Here is a 19,628-nt window from a genome sequence, read left to right on the forward strand (position 1 = left end):
TAAATTTATTTACTTAATTTAATATAATATATTTTAATTTATTGTATTACATTTTTTATTTCGATTTTATTTAATTTATACCACTAACCAAATTTCCTTCGCTATGGCTGCTGCACCCTTGCTAGAATTGTGTAGCCTGACACTTTGTAACAAAGAAAATAAATCAACTATGTTTTCCAAAACTGAGTGTCATTTGTAAACGTAAATCCTAATCTTTATCTTGCTTGGTAATGATTCCCTTCCCAAATAAATATATTCTGTTCCTACATTCCTTAATAAAATTACAAAACCACTCATGTAAGTTATCGTCACTATACTGAAGGTTATCCATAAAGTTGAATGTCATTTATTGCATCACCATATACAGTGGAAGCTCTTAAGTTCGACATCCTATAGCTCGACTGTTTACATAGGAGAATTAGACACGCCCCTATAAGGGCACTAAGAAATGCGTTTGCCATTTGAATGGAATTTGGTCCTGTGTCTTGTAGTGATACTTTTGTTAAAGGAAAACAGAATATTTTATTGATTAGGACATCCATATTGATCACTGAGTTTAAATTAATGAACTCTTCTTTTTCTATTTGAGAATTGTGCCGTTGTGAGACGGAACTGTCGAAACTCACTATGGTACAAGTCTCGGGGCAGGCAGGAAATAAAAGTACAGTACTGTATTCGTTGATGGATAACCAATAAGAATTTGTATTCATTTCACCTGTCACATCCACTACCCTTATTGGTCAGAAATTTCAGTTCTGTTCTGTCGAACTTAGAAAAGTCCACTGTACTAGGCTTAATGACGTCGAACATTCTATACAGTGAGCCTCCTATTAACATGTTCGATAGTGAATATCATTGACAATGAAATTAACTTTTACACAGTTTACAATATGTCTTTTATTGTTAAGAATTATTTCTCCTAACCTACATACATACACATACACGTATTTATAGTGCAATTAAAGTGTTTAATATATTTCATGAAATAAACTTATATTATTTAACTAAATCACTCATTCTTTCAACCTTGTTTTCTCACATTGCAACTCTTTACGTGTCTAGCTGTATCATGCCACCAGGACACTGCTGCAAATATGATCACACCAATCTGCGACGTGAAGGAAACATCACTGCCAGGCAATCCAGTGAAATACTACCATCTACCCAAGGAATCAGCCTGCAAACATAAGCAATGTTATACTTGAAATATCTCTATGTTTCAAATCAACAATGCAACAAAGACATCATGAAATACATAAACCAGACAAAGCAAATGAAGAATGCCAAAGGAAATATATTCATAACTAGAAGATCAAACCTTACAAAATGAAGAAAAGATGAACAACAGCCAAAGAGAAACATACGCGGACAAGGACTGGGAAAAGTGAAAGACAAGAAGGTGAAATAATTAAAAAAAAGTTACAGTACTGAAATCGAGTCAATGACTTTCCATTATGCAACATGAATATCTAGTATTTGTGGAACTGCTGACAGTGAAGTTTCAACATTCCTCATAATTGGGAAGTACATAATCAGCTTCAAAGCTAGAATAATTCAACCAGATATTACTGTTACGTGCTCTTGACTCTTTGAGAAATGAGTGGCAATGCGAGCTAATAAGGTAAACTGATATGTCTCTCATAAATAACTACCATTCACTTCCTGCTATTCAACAAAAATCTGCCATATCTCTGTACAATTTATCAATATCCATTCATTTAGGAGGAAAAAGCTCCACAAAACTTTCCGAGATTAATAGAAAAATGAGTTCTATTCAGTCAATACTTAACATAAACACAATAAAACATGTTATGATAACATTTACACAGATTTTAAAAACAAACGTTTTCGCCAATTTTGATTGGCATCTTCAGGTCGTGTAGGTCGAATGGAACATGTTATAAAAAGTGAACACTTGGCATATGACGTTAAAAACCAAAGTTACAACTGTAATATCACTTAAAACAGAGAATAGAATATAGCAAAAGCCTCCACGATGTGTGTAGACTTGGTATATGACGTTAAAAACCAAAGTTCCTTGGTTCACACACGCCTCTTTCAACACAGTGATTCTACACACATCGTGGAGGCTTTTTGCTATATTCTATTCTCTGTTTTTAAGCGATATTACAATTGTAACTTTGGTTTTTAATGTCATATACCAAGTCTACACACATCGTGGAGGCTTTTGCTATATTCTATTCTCTGTTTTAAGTGATATTACAGTTGTAACTTTGGTTTTTAACGTCATATACCAAGTGTTCACTTTTTATAACATGTTCCATTCGACCTACACGACCTGAAGATGCCAATCAAAATTGGCGAAAACGTTTGTTTTTAAAATCTGTGTAAATGTTATTATAACATGTTTTATTGTGCTTATGTTAAGTATTGACTGAATAGAATTCATTTTTCTATTAACATTGAACTTAACGGAACCAATATGCCTTTGAAATTTCCGAGATTAGTCAATTCTATTATTCATTGCACTTGTTCCCAATTCCTTCTTATTAACTATTAAGAACCTCAACACGAAACTCTGTCAACAAGCACTCGTTATTGCATAACCTGCAATGTCAGTGGCATACATTAATACTAACCATTCCTAGTAAACAATAGTTAACAGTACATTGCAATTCCAAATGGAACAGAAAGAAGGTTACATGTGATTCAGACTCAGCAGTTGCGGTCAAAAGTACCTATCATAAGGAACACATTCACTATAGACATGGATGACGGAACTACGGCACCAAGAATTTGGAAGCACAAACTCTTCTTGTTTTAAAATGAATTACATTTTAAGCAGACTTCATTCCTTTACAAATTGAATTACTCAAAACTCAACTCACTTGGAAGAAAGAAAAAAAAAACGAAAAGAGTCCACATTTTTTCCTCAATGAATTTCTAACTTTGCTGACATGATTCTTTGCAGCAAACTAAGCAATTTTTATTATTCACATTTGAAAACAGAATTTTCAACCACAAACATATATTTTTTTTAATGAATAACATTTTGAGCAGACTTCATTCCATTACTAAATGACCTGCTGGAAAACTTCTGTCGCGAAAATCATATTCTACATACGTACAATTTTACATACAATTATTTATCTTCAAATATTCAAAACACATTCACCATTAGAATATATCTGTACTTTCATGGAATTAAATAATTATAATCAATTAAAAATAATAATTTCAGCTTGCAATATAGCACCAATTTTGAGCTTAGACTAGGTACCTCAATGAAGTTCTTTGCCCAATTTGAAGTCTACATTTTGTCCCTTCCATGGATAATAAATGTCAGAAAATGTGAAATAGAAGAAAACAGACACTGAAGACGGTGTAAGATATACAAAGTATAGTACACTTATTGCTACTGTAAATGTCCAAATAATTATTAAATTATTTTGATAATGAGAAAAAGTTATATATTTTTAAGAGGCTACAACAAAGCAGCTTCCAGATGAGACAAATACAACATTATTTGATAAAATTTTGAAGACATCTAACATTTATAAAGCCGATGTGTACCTTATGCCCAATAACAATCACTGCCTAGAGAAATTCACTCACTGCAAAGGAGGAAAAATGCATAGCTGAAGAGAACAACTCTACAAAAAAGTGCAACAATTTTCTGGATTATATTGGTGATTATTGGTACACATGCAGGGCTGCTACATTGAAATGGGAAGGTTTCTCACCCCTTCGTCCTCCTTGTGTACAGAAAATTCACGATCGGAAGGTCAAAATAATAATTTTTTTAAATTTGACGGGCTCTACCATCCATACGCCTGGTAAAACATAAAGTTGTCATTCACACTATAGATACAGATCGTGCAGCTATATTCGCCGCACTTATCAGCGTTGTTCTCACTACACATACGGCAGAGATATGAAGGCGAGAATTTTAGAAGATTAGAAGTTTAAAAACCCTTGCTATTTTTCTCGATAATCAGTTTGTGTTCGACATTCCAATTTTTATGATATCGTGTCCGAAGTAACTCAAGGGGCAATAAAAGAATACATCCCGTTCAACGATATGGCCATTAGTTCCGGAAATAAAGACATTCTTGCCCCCATAACTCCGCAATACGTGTAGTGAAAACAAAGCCGATGAGTGCGTTGAATACAGCTCGTCGAACTCTATCTTCAGTATAAAGGACAACTCTCTATCCCTTTCCGTTTGGATGGGAGAGGCCGGCAAAATTTCAAAAAATGGTCATTTTGAACTTCCAAAACAGACTTTTCTCTACACAAGGAGAACGAAGGGGCTCAGAGGCCCGCTCTTTTAACTGTAGCATCCCCGCATATTCACTAATAATCAGCGTTAAATTCCGGCAAATCCGCCGCACTTTTTTCTAGCCTTAATTTTTGGGTACCTAAAATATTTGAGTCTCTAATTCCGGAAATAATGGCCATACCGAGGAACGGGATGCGGCCCTGTATTCCCCATTGACTCGGCAAAATTAAAAAAAATGGTCATTTTGACCTTCCAAAACAGACTTTTCTCTACACAAGGAGAACGAAGGGGCTCAGAGGCCCGCCCTTTTAACTGTAAGATCCCCGCATCTTCACTAATAATCAGCGCTAAAATCCGGCAAATCCGCCGCACTTTTTTCTAGCCTTAGTTTTTGGGTACCTAAAATATTTGAGTCTCTAATTCCGGAAATAATGGCCATTCCGAGGAACGGGATGCGGCCCTGTATTTCCCATTGACATGCTTCTTACACGATAGCATCAAAACGGCAATCGCGAACACTTTATGATTTTCGAGAAATGAAGGGGAAGGGTTTAAACCACTGTCCCGCCGACATTCTTGCCCCCATAACTCTGCACTACGTGTAGTGACAACAAAGCCTAAGAGTGCGTTGAATACAGCTCGTCGAACTCTATCTTCAGTATAAAGGACAACTTTCTATCCCTTTCCGTTTGGACGGGAGAGGCCGGCAAAGACTTTTCTCTACACAAGGAGAACGAAGGGGCTCAGAGGCCCGCCCTTTTAACTCTAGCTTCCCCGCATCTTCACTAATAATCAGCGCTAAAATCCGGCAAATCCGCCGCACTTTTTTCTAGCCTTAATTTTTGGGTACCTAAAATATTTGAGTCTCTAATTCCGAAAATAATGGCCATACCGTGGAACAGGATGCGGCCCTGTATTTCCCATTGACTTGCTTCTTACACGATAGCATCAAAACGGCAATCGCGAACACCTTCTGACTTTCGAGAAAAGAAGGGGAAATTCCGCCGACATTCTTACCCCCATAACTCCGCACTACGTGTAGTGACAACAAAGCCGATGAGTGCGTTGAATACTGCTCGTCGAACTCTATATTCAGTATAAAGGACATCTCTCTATCCCTTTCCGTTTGGATGGGAGAGGCCGGCAAAATTTCAAAAAATGGTCATTTTGAACTTCCAAAACAGACTTTTCTCTACACAAGGAGAACGAAGGGGCTCAGAGGCCCGCCCTATTAACTGTAGCATCCCCGCATCTTCACTAATAAACAGCGCTAAAATCCGGCAAATCCGCCGCACTTTTTTCTAGCCTTAATTTTTGGGTACCTAAAATATTTGAGTCTCTAATTCCGGAAATAATGGCCATACCGTGGAACGGGATGCGGCCCTGTATTCCCCATTGACTTGCTTCTTACACGATATCATCAAAACGGCAATCCCGAACACTTTATTATTTTCGAGAAAAGAAGGGGAACCACTGTCCCGCCGACATTCTTGCCCCCATAACTCCGCACTACGTGTAGTGACAACAAAGCCGATGAGTGCGTTGAATACAGCTCGTCGAACTCTATCTTCAGTATAAAGGACAACTCTCTATCCCTTTCCGTTTGGATGGGAGAGGCCGGCAAAATTTCAAAAAATGGTCATTTTGAACTTCCAAAACAGACTTTTCTCTACACAAGGAGAACGAAGGGGCTCAGAGGCCCGCTCTTTTAACTGTAGCATCCCCGCATTTTCACTAATAATCAGCGTTAAAATCCGGCAAATCCGCCGCACTTTTTTCTAGCCTTAATTTTTGAGTACCTAATATATTTGACTCTCTAATTCCGGAAATAATGGCCATACCGAGGAACGGGATGCGGCCCTGTATTCCCCATTGACTTGCTTCATACACGATAGCATCAAAACGGCAATCGCGAAAACTTTATGATTTTCGAGAAAAAAAGGGGAAGGGTTTAAACCACTATTCTGCCGACATTCTTGCCCCCATAACTCCGAACTGCGTGTAGTGACAACAAAGCCGATGAGTGCGTTGAATACAGCTCGTCGAACTCTATCTTCAGTATACAGGACAACTCCCTATCCCTTTCCGTTTGGACGGGAGAGGCCGGCAAAATTTCAAAAAATGGTCATTTTGACCTTCCAAAACAGACTTTCCTCTACACAAGGAGAACGAAGGGGCTCAGAGGCCCGCCCTTTTAACTGTAGCTTCCCCGCATCTTCGCTAATAATCAGCGCTAAAATCCGGCAAATCCGCCGCACTTTTTTCTAGCCTTAATTTTTGGGTACCTAAAATATTTGAGTCTCTAATTCCGGAAATAATGGCCATACCGAGGAACGGGATCCGGCCCTGTATTCCCCATTGACTTGCTTCTTGCCAACATTTTTGCCCCCATAACTCCGCACTACATGTAGTGACAACAAAGCCGATGAGTGCGTTGAATACAGCTCGTCGAACTCTATCTTCAGTATAAAGGACAACTCTCTATCCCTTTCCGTTTGGACGGGAGAGGCCGGCAAAATTAAAAAAAATGGTCATTTTGAACTTCCAAAACAGACTTTTCTCTACACAAGGAGAACGAAGGGGCTCAGAGGCCCGCCCTTTTAACTGTAGCATCCCCGCATCTTCACTAATAATCAGCGCTAAAATCCGGCAAATCCGCCGCACTTTTTTCTAGCCTTAATTTTTGGGTACCTAAAATATTTGAGTCTCTAATTCCGAAAATAATGGCCATACCGTGGAACGGGATGCGGCCCTGTATTCCCCATTGACTCGGCAAAATTAAAAAAAATGGTCATCTTGACCTTCCAAAACAGACTTTTCTCTACACAAGGAGAACGAAGGGGCTCAGAGGCCCGCCCTTTTAACTGTAAGATCCCCGCATCTTCACTAATAATCAGCGCTAAAATCCGGCAAATCCGCCGCACTTTTTTCTAGCCTTAGTTTTTGGGTACCTAAAATATTTGAGTCTCTAATTCCGGAAATAATGGCCATTCCGAGGAACGGGATGCGGCCCTGTATTTCCCATTGACATGCTTCTTACACGATAGCATCAAAACGGCAATCGCGAACACTTTATGATTTTCGAGAAATGAAGGGGAAGGGTTTAAACCACTGTCCCGCCGACATTCTTGCCCCCATAACTCTGCACTACGTGTAGTGACAACAAAGCCTAAGAGTGCGTTGAATACAGCTCGTCGAACTCTATCTTCAGTATAAAGGACAACTTTCTATCCCTTTCCGTTTGGACGGGAGAGGCCGGCAAAGACTTTTCTCTACACAAGGAGAACGAAGGGGCTCAGAGGCCCGCCCTTTTAACTCTAGCTTCCCCGCATCTTCACTAATAATCAGCGCTAAAATCCGGCAAATCCGCCGCACTTTTTTCTAGCCTTAATTTTTGGGTACCTAAAATATTTGAGTCTCTAATTCCGAAAATAATGGCCATACCGTGGAACAGGATGCGGCCCTGTATTTCCCATTGACTTGCTTCTTACACGATAGCATCAAAACGGCAATCGCGAACACCTTCTGACTTTCGAGAAAAGAAGGGGAAATTCCGCCGACATTCTTACCCCCATAACTCCGCACTACGTGTAGTGACAACAAAGCCGATGAGTGCGTTGAATACTGCTCGTCGAACTCTATCTTCAGTATAAAGGACATCTCTCTATCCCTTTCCGTTTGGATGGGAGAGGCCGGCAAAATTTCAAAAAATGGTCATTTTGACTTCCAAAACAGACTTTTCTCTACACAAGGAGAACGAAGGGGCTCAGAGGCCCGCCCTATTAACTGTAGCATCCCCGCATCTTCACTAATAAACAGCGCTAAAATCCGGCAAATCCGCCGCACTTTTTTCTAGCCTTAATTTTTGGGTACCTAAAATATTTGAGTCTCTAATTCCGGAAATAATGGCCATACCGTGGAACGGGATGCGGCCCTGTATTCCCCATTGACTTGCTTCTTACACGATATCATCAAAACGGCAATCCCGAACACTTTATTATTTTCGAGAAAAGAAGGGGAACCACTGTCCCGCCGACATTCTTGCCCCCATAACTCCGCACTACGTGTAGTGACAACAAAGCCGATGAGTGCGTTGAATACAGCTCGTCGAACTCTATCTTCAGTATAAAGGACAACTCTCTATCCCTTTCCGTTTGGATGGGAGAGGCCGGCAAAATTTCAAAAAATGGTCATTTTGAACTTCCAAAACAGACTTTTCTCTACACAAGGAGAACGAAGGGGCTCAGAGGCCCGCTCTTTTAACTGTAGCATCCCCGCATTTTCACTAATAATCAGCGTTAAAATCCGGCAAATCCGCCGCACTTTTTTCTAGCCTTAATTTTTGAGTACCTAATATATTTGACTCTCTAATTCCGGAAATAATGGCCATACCGAGGAACGGGATGCGGCCCTGTATTCCCCATTGACTTGCTTCATACACGATAGCATCAAAACGGCAATCGCGAAAACTTTATGATTTTCGAGAAAAAAAGGGGAAGGGTTTAAACCACTATTCTGCCGACATTCTTGCCCCCATAACTCCGAACTGCGTGTAGTGACAACAAAGCCGATGAGTGCGTTGAATACAGCTCGTCGAACTCTATCTTCAGTATACAGGACAACTCTCTATCCCTTTCCGTTTGGACGGGAGAGGCCGGCAAAATTTCAAAAAATGGTCATTTTGACCTTCCAAAACAGACTTTCCTCTACACAAGGAGAACGAAGGGGCTCAGAGGCCCGCCCTTTTAACTGTAGATTCCCCGCATCTTCGCTAATAATCAGCGCTAAAATCCGGCAAATCCGCCGCACTTTTTTCTAGCCTTAATTTTTGGGTACCTAAAATATTTGAGTCTCTAATTCCGGAAATAATGGCCATACCGAGGAACGGGATCCGGCCCTGTATTCCCCATTGACTTGCTTCTTGCCAACATTTTTGCCCCCATAACTCCGCACTACATGTAGTGACAACAAAGCCGATGAGTGCGTTGAATACAGCTCGTCGAACTCTATCTTCAGTATAAAGGACAACTCTCTATCCCTTTCCGTTTGGACGGGAGAGGCCGGCAAAATTAAAAAAAATGGTCATTTTGAACTTCCAAAACAGACTTTTCTCTACACAAGGAGAACGAAGGGGCTCAGAGGCCCGCCCTTTTAACTGTAGCATCCCCGCATCTTCACTAATAATCAGCGCTAAAATCCGGCAAATCCGCCGCACTTTTTTCTAGCCTTAATTTTTGGGTACCTAAAATATTTGAGTCTCTAATTCCGAAAATAATGGCCATACCGTGGAACGGGATGCGGCCCTGTATTTCCCATTGACTTGCTTCTTACACGATAGCATCAAAACGGCAATCGCGAACACTTTCTGATTTTCGAGAAAAGAAGGGGAAATTCCGCCGACATTCTTGCCCCCGTAACTCCGCACTGCGTGTAGTGACAACAAAGCCGATGAGTGCGTTGAATACAGCTCGTCGAACTCTATCTTCAGTATACAGGACAACTCTCTATCCCATTCCGTTCGGACGGGAGAGGCCGGCAAAATTTAAAAAAATGGTCATTTTGAACTTCCAAAACAGACTTTTCTCTACACAAGGAGAACGAAGGGGCTCAGAGGCCCGCCCTATTAACTGTAGCATCCCCGCATCTTCACTAATAATCAGCGCTAAAATCCGGCAAATCCGCCGCACTTTTTTCTAGCCTTAATTTTTGGGTACCTAAAATATTTGAGTCTCTAATTCCGGAAATAATGGCCATACCGAGGAACGGGATGCGGCCCTGTATTCCCCATTGACTTGCTTCTTACACGATATCATCAAAACGGCAATCGCGAATACATTATGATTTTCGAGAAAAGAAGGGGAAGGGTTTAAACCACTGTCCCGCCGACATTCTAGCCCCCATAACTCTGCACTACGTGTAGTGACAACAAAGCCGATGAGTGCGTTGAATACAGCTCGTCGAACTCTATCTTCAGTATAAAGGACAACTCTCTATCCCTTTCCGTTTGGACGGGAGAGGCCGGCAAAATTTCAAAAAATGGTCATTTTGACCTTCCAAAACAGACTTTTCTCTACACAAGGAGAACGAAGGGGCTCAGAGGCCCGCCCTTTTAACTGTAGCATCCCCGCATCTTCACTAATAATCAGCGCTAAAATCCGGCAAATCCGCCGCACTTTTTTCTAGCCTTAATTTTTGGGTACCTAAAATATTTGAGTCTCTAATTCCGAAAATAATGGCCATACCGTGGAACGGGATGTGGCCCTGTATTTCCCATTGACTTGCTTCTTACACGATAGCATCAAAACGGCAATCCCGCCGACATTCTTGCCCCCATAACTCTGCACTACGTGTAGTGACAACAAAGCCCATGAGTGCGTTGAATACAGCTCGTCGAACTCTATCTTCAGTATAAAGGACAACTCTCTATCCCTTTCCGTTTGGACGGGAGAGGCCGGCAAAGTTTCAAAGAATGGTCATTTTGACCTTCCAAAACAGACTTTTCTCTACACAAGGAGAACGAAGGGGCTCAGAGGCCCGCCCTTTTAACTGTAGCTTCCCCGCATCTTCACTAATAATCAGCGCTAAAATCCGGCAAATCCGCCGCACTTTTTTCTAGCCTTAATTTTTGGGTACCTAAAATATTTGAGTCTCTAATTCCGAAAATAATGGCCATACCGTGGAACGGGATGCGGCCCTGTATTTCCCATTGACTTGCTTCTTACACGATAGCATCAAAACGGCAATCGCGAACACTTTCTGATTTTCGAGAAAAGAAGGGGAAATTCCGCAGACATTCTTACCCCCATAACTCCGCACTACGTGTAGTGACAACAAAGCCCATGAGTGCGTTGAATACTGCTCGTCGAACTCTATCTTCAGTATAAAGGACAACTCTCTATCCCTTTCCGTTTGGATGGGAGAGGCCGGCAAAATTAAAAAAAATGGTCATTTTGAACTTCCAAAACAGACTTTTCTCTACACATGGAGAACGAAGGGGCTCAGAGGCCCGCTCTTTTAACTGTAGCATCCCCGCATTTTCACTAATAATCAGCGTTAAAATCCGGCAAATCCGCCGCACTTTTTTCTAGCCTTAATTTTTGAGTACCTAATATATTAGACTCTCTAATTCCGGAAATAATGGCCATACCGAGGAACGGGATGCGGCCCTGTATTCCCCATTGACTTGCTTCTTACACGATAGCATCAAAACGGCAATCGCGAACACTTTCTGATTTTCGAGAAAAGAAGGGGAAATTCCGCCGTCATTCTTACCCCCATAACTCCGCACTACGTGTAGAGACAACAAAGCCGATGAGTGCGTTGAATACTGCTCGTCGAACTCTATCTTCAGTATACAGGACAACTCCCTATCCCTTTCCGTTTGGACGGGAGAGGCCGGCAAAATTTCAAAAAATGGTCATTTTGACCTTCCAAAACAGACTTTTCTCTACACAAGGAGAACGAAGGGGCTCAGAGGCCCGCCCTTTTAACTGTAGCTTCCCCGCATCTTCACTAATAATCAGCGCTAAAATCCGGCAAATCCGCCGCACTTTTTTCTAGCCTTAATTTTTGGGTACCTAAAATATTTGAGTCTCTAATTCCGGAAATAATGGCCATACCGAGGAACAGGATGCGGCCCTGTATTCCCCATTGACTTGCTTCTTACACGATAGCATCAAAACGGCAATCGCGAAAACTTTCTGATTTTCGAGAAAAGAATGGGAAGGGTTTAAACGACTATTCCGCCGACATTCTTGCCCCCATAACTCCGCACTACGTGTAGTGACAACAAAGCCGATGAGTGCGTTGAATACAGCTCGTCGAACTCTATCTTCAATATACAGGACAACTCCCTAGCCCTTTCCGTTTGGACGGGAGAGGCCGGCAAAATTTCAAAAAATGGTCATTTTGACCTTCCAAAACAGACTTTTCTCTACACAAGGAGAACGAAGGGGCTCAGAGGCCCGCCCTTTTAACTGTAGCTTCCCCGCATCTTCACTAATAATCAGCGCTAAAATCCGGCAAATCCGCCGCACTTTTTTCTAGCCTTAATTTTTGGGTACCTAAAATATTTGAGTCTCTAATTCCGGAAATAATGGCCATACCGAGGAACGGGATGCGGCCCTGTATTCCCCATTTACTTGCTTCTTACACGATATCATCAAAACGGCAATCGCGAACACTATGATTTTCGAGAAAAGAAGGGGAAGGGTTTAAACCACTGTCCCGCCGACATTCTTGCCCCCATAACTCTGCACTACGTATAGTGACAACTCTATCTTCAGTATAAAGGACAACTCTCTATCCCTTTCCGTTTGGACGGGAGAGGCCGGCAAAATTTCAAAAAATGGTCATTTTGACCTTCCAAAACAGACTTTTCTCTACACAAGGAGAACGAAGGGGCTCAGAGGCCCGCCCTTTTAACTGTAGCTTCCCCGCATCTTCACTAATAATCAGCGCTAAAATCCGGCAAATCCGCCGCTCTTTTTTCTAGCCTTAATTTTTGGGTACCTAAAATATTTGAGTCTCTAATTCCGAAAATAATGGCCATACCGTGGAACGGGATGCGGCCCTGTATTTCCCATTGACTTGCTTCTTACACGATAGCATCAAAACGGCAATCGCGAACACTTTCTGATTTTCGAGAAAAGAAGGGGAAATTCCGCCCACATTCTTACCCCCATAACTCCGCACTACGTGTAGTGACAACAAAGCCGATGAGTGCGTTGAATACCGCTCGTCGAACTCTATCTTCAGTACAAAGGACAACTCTCTATCCCTTTCCGTTTGGACGGGAGAGGCCGGCAAAATTTCAAAAAATGGTCATTTTGACCTTCCAAAACAGACTTTTCTCTACACAAGGAGAACGAAGGGGCTCAGAGGCCCGCCCTTTTAACTGTAGCTTCCCCGCATCTTCGCTAATAATCAGCGCTAAAATCCGGCAAATCCGCCGCACTTTTTTCTAGCCTTAATTTTTGGGTACCTAAAATATTTGAGTCTCTAATTCCGGAAATAATGGCCATACCGAGGAACGGGATGCGGCCCTGTATTCCCCATTGACTTGCTTCTTACACGATATCATCAAAACGGCAATCCCGCCGACATTCTTGCCCCCATAACTCTGCACTACGTGTAGTGACAACAAAGCCCATGAGTGCGTTGAATACAGCTCGTCGAACTCTATCTTCAATATAAAGGACAACTCTCTATCCCTTTCCGTCTGGACGGGAGAGGCCGGCAAAATTTCAAAAAATGGTCATTTTGACTTTCCAAAACAGACTTTTCTCTACACAAGGAGAACGAAGGGGCTCAGAGGCCCGCCCTTTTAACTGTAGCTTCCCCGCATCTTCACTAATAATCAGCGCTAAAATCCGGCAAATCCGCCGCACTTTTTTCTAGCCTTAATTTTTGGGTACCTAAAATATTTGAGTCTCTAATTCCGGAAATAATGGCCATACCGAGGAACGGGATGCGGCCCTGTATTCCCCATTGACTTGCTTCTTACACGATAGCATCAAAACGGCAATCGCGAACACTTTCTGATTTTCGAGAAAAGAAGGGGAAGGGTTTAAACCACTATTCCGCCAACATTTTCGCCCTCATAACTGCGCACTACGTGTAGTGACAACAAAGACGATGAGTGCGTTGAATACAGCTCGTCGAACTCTATCTTCAGTATAAAGGACAACTCTCTATCCCTTTCCGTTTGGACGGGAGAGGCCGGCAAAATTAAAAAAAATGGTCATTTTGACCTTCCAAAACAGACTTTTCTCTACACAAGGAGAACGAAGGGGCTCAGAGGCCCGCTCTTTTAACTGTAGCATCCCCGCATTTTCACTAATAATCAGCGTTAAAACCCGGCAAATCCGCCGCACTTTTTTCTAGCCTTAATTTTTGAGTACCTAATATATTTGAGTCTCTAATTCCGGAAATAATGGCCATACCGAGGAACGGGATGCGGCCCTGTATTCCCCATTGACTTGCTTCATACACGATAGCATCAAAAAGGGCAATCGCGAAAACTTTATGATTTTCGAGAAAAAAAGGGGAAGGGTTTAAACCACTATTCTGCCGACATTCTTGCCCCCATAATTCCGCACTGCGTGTAGTGACAACAAAGCCGATGAGTGCGTTGAATACAGCTCGTCGAACTCTATCTTCAGTATACAGGACAACTCCCTATCCCTTTCCGTTTGCACGGGAGAGGCCGGCAAAATTTCAAAAAATGGTCATTTTGACCTTCCAAAAAAGACTTTTCTCTACACAAGGAGAACGAAGGGGCTCAGAGGCCCGCCCTTTTAACTGTAGCTTCCCCGCATCTTCACTAATAATCAGTGCTAAAATCCGGCAAATCCGCCGCACTTTTTTCTAGCCTTAATTTTTGGGTACCTAAAATATTTGAGTCTCTAATTCCGAAAATAATGGCCATACCGTGGAACGGGATGCGGCCCTGTATTTCCCATTGACTTGCTTCTTACACTATAGCATCAACACGGCAATCGCGAACACTTTCTGATTTTCGAGAAAAGAAGGGGAAATTCCGCCGACATTCTTACCCCCATAACTCCGCACTACGTGTAGTGACAACAAAGCCGATGAGTGCGTTGAATACTGCTCGTCGAACTCTATCTTCAGTATAAAGGACAACTCTCTATCCCTTTCCGTTTGGATGGGAGAGGCCGGCAAAATTTCAAAAAATGGTCATTTTGAACTTCCAAAACAGACTTTTCTCTACACAAGGAGAACGAAGGGGCTCAGAGGCCCGATCTTTTAACTGTAGCATCCCCTCATTTTCACTGATAATCAGCGTTAAAATCCGGCAAATCCGCCGCACTTTTTTCTAGCCTTAATTTTTGAGTACCTAATATATTTGAGTCTCTAATTCCGGAAATAATGGCCATACCGAGGAACGGGATGCGGCCCTGTATTCCCCATTGACTTGCTTCTTACACGATATCATCAAAACGGCAATCGCGAACACTTTCTGATTTTCGAGAAAAGAAGGGGAAGGGTTTAAACCACTATTCCCCCAACATTTTTGCCCCCATAACTCCGCACTACATGTAGTGACAACAAAGCCGATGAGTGCGTTGAATACAGCTCGTCGAACTCTATCTTCAGTATAAAGGACAACTCTCTGTCCCTTTCCGTTCGGACGGGAGAGGCCGGCAAAATTAAAAAAAATGGTCATTTTGACCTTCCAAAACAGACTTTTCTCTACACAAGGAGAACGAAGGGGCTCAGAGGCCCGCCCTATTAACTGTAGCATCCCCGCATCTTCACTAATAATCAGCGCTAAAATCCGGCAAATCCGCCGCACTTTTTTCTAGCCTTAATTTTTGGGTACCTAAAATATTTGAGTCTCTAATTCCGGAAATAATGGCCATTCCGAGGAACGGGATGCGGCCCTGTATTCCCCATTGACTTGCTTCTTACACGATATCATCAAAACGGCAATCGCGAAAACTTTATGATTTTCGAGAAAAAAAGGGCAGGGGTTTAAACCACTGTCCCGCCGACATTTTTGCCCCCATAACTCTGCACTACGTGTAGTGACAACAACGCCGATGAGTGCGTTGAATACAGCTCGTCGAACTCTATCTTCAGTATAAAGGACAACTCTCTATCCCTTTCCGTTTGGACGGGAGAGGCCGGCAAAATTTAAAAAAATGGTCATTTTGACCTTCCAAAACAGACTTTTCTCTACACAAGGAGAACGAAGGGGCTCAGAGGCCCGCCCTTTTAACTGTAGCTTCCCCGCATCTTCACTAATAATCAGTGCTAAAATCCGGCAAATCCGCCGCACTTTTTTCTAGCCTTAATTTTTGAGTACCTAAAATATTTGAGTCTCTAATTCCGGAAATAATGGCCATACCGAGGAACGGGATGCGGCCCTGTATTCCCCATTGACTTGCTGCATACACGATAGCATAAAACGGCAATCGCGAAAACTTTATGATTTTCGAGAAAAAAAGGGGAAGGGAACCACTATTCTGCCGCCATTCTTGCCCCCATAACTCCGCACTGCGTGTAGTGACAACAAAGCCGATGAGTGCGTTGAATACAGCTCGTCGAACTCTATCTTCACTATACAGGACAACTCCCTATCCCTTTCCGTTTGGACGGGAGAGGCCGGCAAAATTTCAAAAAATGGTCATTTTGACCTTCCAAAACAGACTTTTCTCTACACAAGGAGAACGAAGGGGCTCAGAGGCCCGCCCTTTTAACTGTAGCTTCCCCGCATCTTCACTAATAATCAGTGCTAAAATCCGGCAAATCCGCCGCACTTTTTTCTAGCCTTAATTTTTGAGTACCTAAAATATTTGAGTCTCTAATTCCGGAAATAATGGCATACCGAGGAACGGGATGCGGCCCTGTATTCCCCATTGACCACTGTCCCGCCGACATTCTTGCCCCCATAACTCTGCACTACGTGTAGTGACAACAAAGCCGATGAGTGCGTTGAATACAGCTCGTCGAACTCTATCTTCAGTATAAAGGACAACTCTCTATCCCTTTCCGTTTGGACGGGAGAGGCCGGCAAAATTTCAAAAATTGGTCATTTTGACCTTCCAAAACAGACTTTTCTCTACACAAGGAGAACGAAGGGGCTCAGAGGCCCGATCTTTTAACTGTAGCATCCCCTCATTTTCACTGATAATCAGCGTTAAAATCCGGCAAATCCGCCGCACTTTTTTCTAGCCTTAATTTTTGAGTACCTAATATATTTGAGTCTCTAATTCCGGAAATAATGGCCATACCGAGGAACGGGATGCGGCCCTGTATTCCCCATTGACTTGCTTCTTACACGATATCATCAAAACGGCAATCGCGAACACTTTCTGATTTTCGAGAAAAGAAGGGGAAGGGTTTAAACCACTATTCCCCCAACATTTTTGCCCCCATAACTCCGCACTACATGTAGTGACAACAAAGCCGATGAGTGCGTTGAATACAGCTCGTCGAACTCTATCTTCAGTATAAAGGACAACTCTCTGTCCCTTTCCGTTCGGACGGGAGAGGCCGGCAAAATTAAAAAAAATGGTCATTTTGACCTTCCAAAACAGACTTTTCTCTACACAAGGAGAACGAAGGGGCTCAGAGGCCCGCCCTATTAACTGTAGCATCCCCGCATCTTCACTAATAATCAGCGCTAAAATCCGGCAAATCCGCCGCACTTTTTTCTAGCCTTAATTTTTGGGTACCTAAAATATTTGAGTCTCTAATTCCGGAAATAATGGCCATTCCGAGGAACGGGATGCGGCCCTGTATTCCCCATTGACTTGCTTCTTACACGATATCATCAAAACGGCAATCGCGAAAACTTTATGATTTTCGAGAAAAAAAGGGCAGGGGTTTAAACCACTGTCCCGCCGACATTTTTGCCCCCATAACTCTGCACTACGTGTAGTGACAACAACGCCGATGAGTGCGTTGAATACAGCTCGTCGAACTCTATCTTCAGTATAAAGGACAACTCTCTATCCCTTTCCGTTTGGACGGGAGAGGCCGGCAAAATTTAAAAAAATGGTCATTTTGACCTTCCAAAACAGACTTTTCTCTACACAAGGAGAACGAAGGGGCTCAGAGGCCCGCCCTTTTAACTGTAGCTTCCCCGCATCTTCACTAATAATCAGTGCTAAAATCCGGCAAATCCGCCGCACTTTTTTCTAGCCTTAATTTTTGAGTACCTAAAATATTTGAGTCTCTAATTCCGGAAATAATGGCCATACCGAGGAACGGGATGCGGCCCTGTATTCCCCATTGACTTGCTGCATACACGATAGCATAAAACGGCAATCGCGAAAACTTTATGATTTTCGAGAAAAAAAGGGGAAGGGAACCACTATTCTGCCGCCATTCTTGCCCCCATAACTCCGCACTGCGTGTAGTGACAACAAAGCCGATGAGTGCGTTGAATACAGCTCGTCGAACTCTATCTTCACTATACAGGACAACTCCCTATCCCTTTCCGTTTGGACGGGAGAGGCCGGCAAAATTTCAAAAAATGGTCATTTTGACCTTCCAAAACAGACTTTTCTCTACACAAGGAGAACGAAGGGGCTCAGAGGCCCGCCCTTTTAACTGTAGCTTCCCCGCATCTTCACTAATAATCAGTGCTAAAATCCGGCAAATCCGCCGCACTTTTTTCTAGCCTTAATTTTTGAGTACCTAAAATATTTGAGTCTCTAATTCCGGAAATAATGGCATACCGAGGAACGGGATGCGGCCCTGTATTCCCCATTGACCACTGTCCCGCCGACATTCTTGCCCCCATAACTCTGCACTACGTGTAGTGACAACAAAGCCGATGAGTGCGTTGAATACAGCTCGTCGAACTCTATCTTCAGTATAAAGGACAACTCTCTATCCCTTTCCGTTTGGACGGGAGAGGCCGGCAAAATTTCAAAAATTGGTCATTTTGACCTTCCAAAACAGACTTTTCTCTACACAAGGAGAACGAAGGGGCTCAGAGGCCCGCCCTTTTAACTGTAGCTTCCCCGCATCTTCACTAATAATCAGCGCTAAAATCCGGCAAATCCGCCGCACTTTTTTCTAGCCTTAATTTTTGGGTACCTAAAATATTTGAGTCTCTATTTCCGAAAATAATGGCCATACCGTGGAACGGGATGCGACCCTGTATTTCCCATTGACGTGCTTCTTACACGACAGCATCAAGACGGCAATCGCGAACACTTTCTGATTTTCGAGAAAAGAAGGGGAAATTCCGCCGACATTCTTACCCCCATAACTCCGCACTACGTGTAGTGACAACAAAGCCGATGAGTGCGTTGAATACTGCTCGTCGAACTCTATCTTCAGTATAAAGGACAACTCTCTATCCCTTTCCGTTTGGATGGGAGAGGCCGGCAAAATTTCAAAAAATGGTCATTTTGAACTTCCAAAACAGACTTTTCTCTACACAAGGAGAACGAAGGGGCTCAGAGGCCCGCTCTTTTAACTGTAGCATCCCCGCATTTTCACTAATAATCAGCGTTAAAACCCGGCAAATCCGCCGCACTTTTTTCTAGCCTTAATTTTTGAGTACCTAATATATTTGAGTCTCTAATTCCGGAAATAATGGCCATACCGAGGAACGGGATGCGGCCCTGTATTCCCCATTGACTTGCTTCATACACGATAGCATCAAAAAGGGCAATCGCGAAAACTTTATGATTTTCGAGAAAAAAAGGGGAAGGGTTTAAACCACTATTCTGCCGACATTCTTGCCCCCATAATTCCGCACTGCGTGTAGTGACAACAAAGCCGATGAGTGCGTTGAATACAGCTCGTCGAACTCTATCTTCAGTATACAGGACAAGTCCCTATCCCTTTCCGTTTGGACGGGAGAGGCCGGCAAAATTTCAAAAAATGGTCATTTTGA

At 42.6% G+C, this 19,628-nt stretch overlaps 1 long non-coding RNA gene across 3 annotated transcripts in view; it reads right to left on the reverse strand.

Moving 5' to 3' along the window:
- Positions 1–878: 878 nt before the first annotated feature.
- LOC138712451 (uncharacterized) overlaps positions 879–19,628 on the reverse strand; it is a 317,192-nt gene continuing 298,442 nt past the window's right edge. For all 3 annotated transcript variants that reach the window (XR_011335713.1, XR_011335714.1, XR_011335715.1), the window contains exon 6: positions 879–1,177. This is a non-coding gene — a long non-coding RNA (uncharacterized lncRNA). The remainder of the gene's footprint in view (positions 1,178–19,628) is intronic.

The sequence above is a fragment of the Periplaneta americana genome, chromosome 13 (assembly GCF_040183065.1).
Source record: "Periplaneta americana isolate PAMFEO1 chromosome 13, P.americana_PAMFEO1_priV1, whole genome shotgun sequence".
Classification (NCBI taxonomy): domain Eukaryota; kingdom Metazoa; phylum Arthropoda; class Insecta; order Blattodea; family Blattidae; genus Periplaneta; species Periplaneta americana.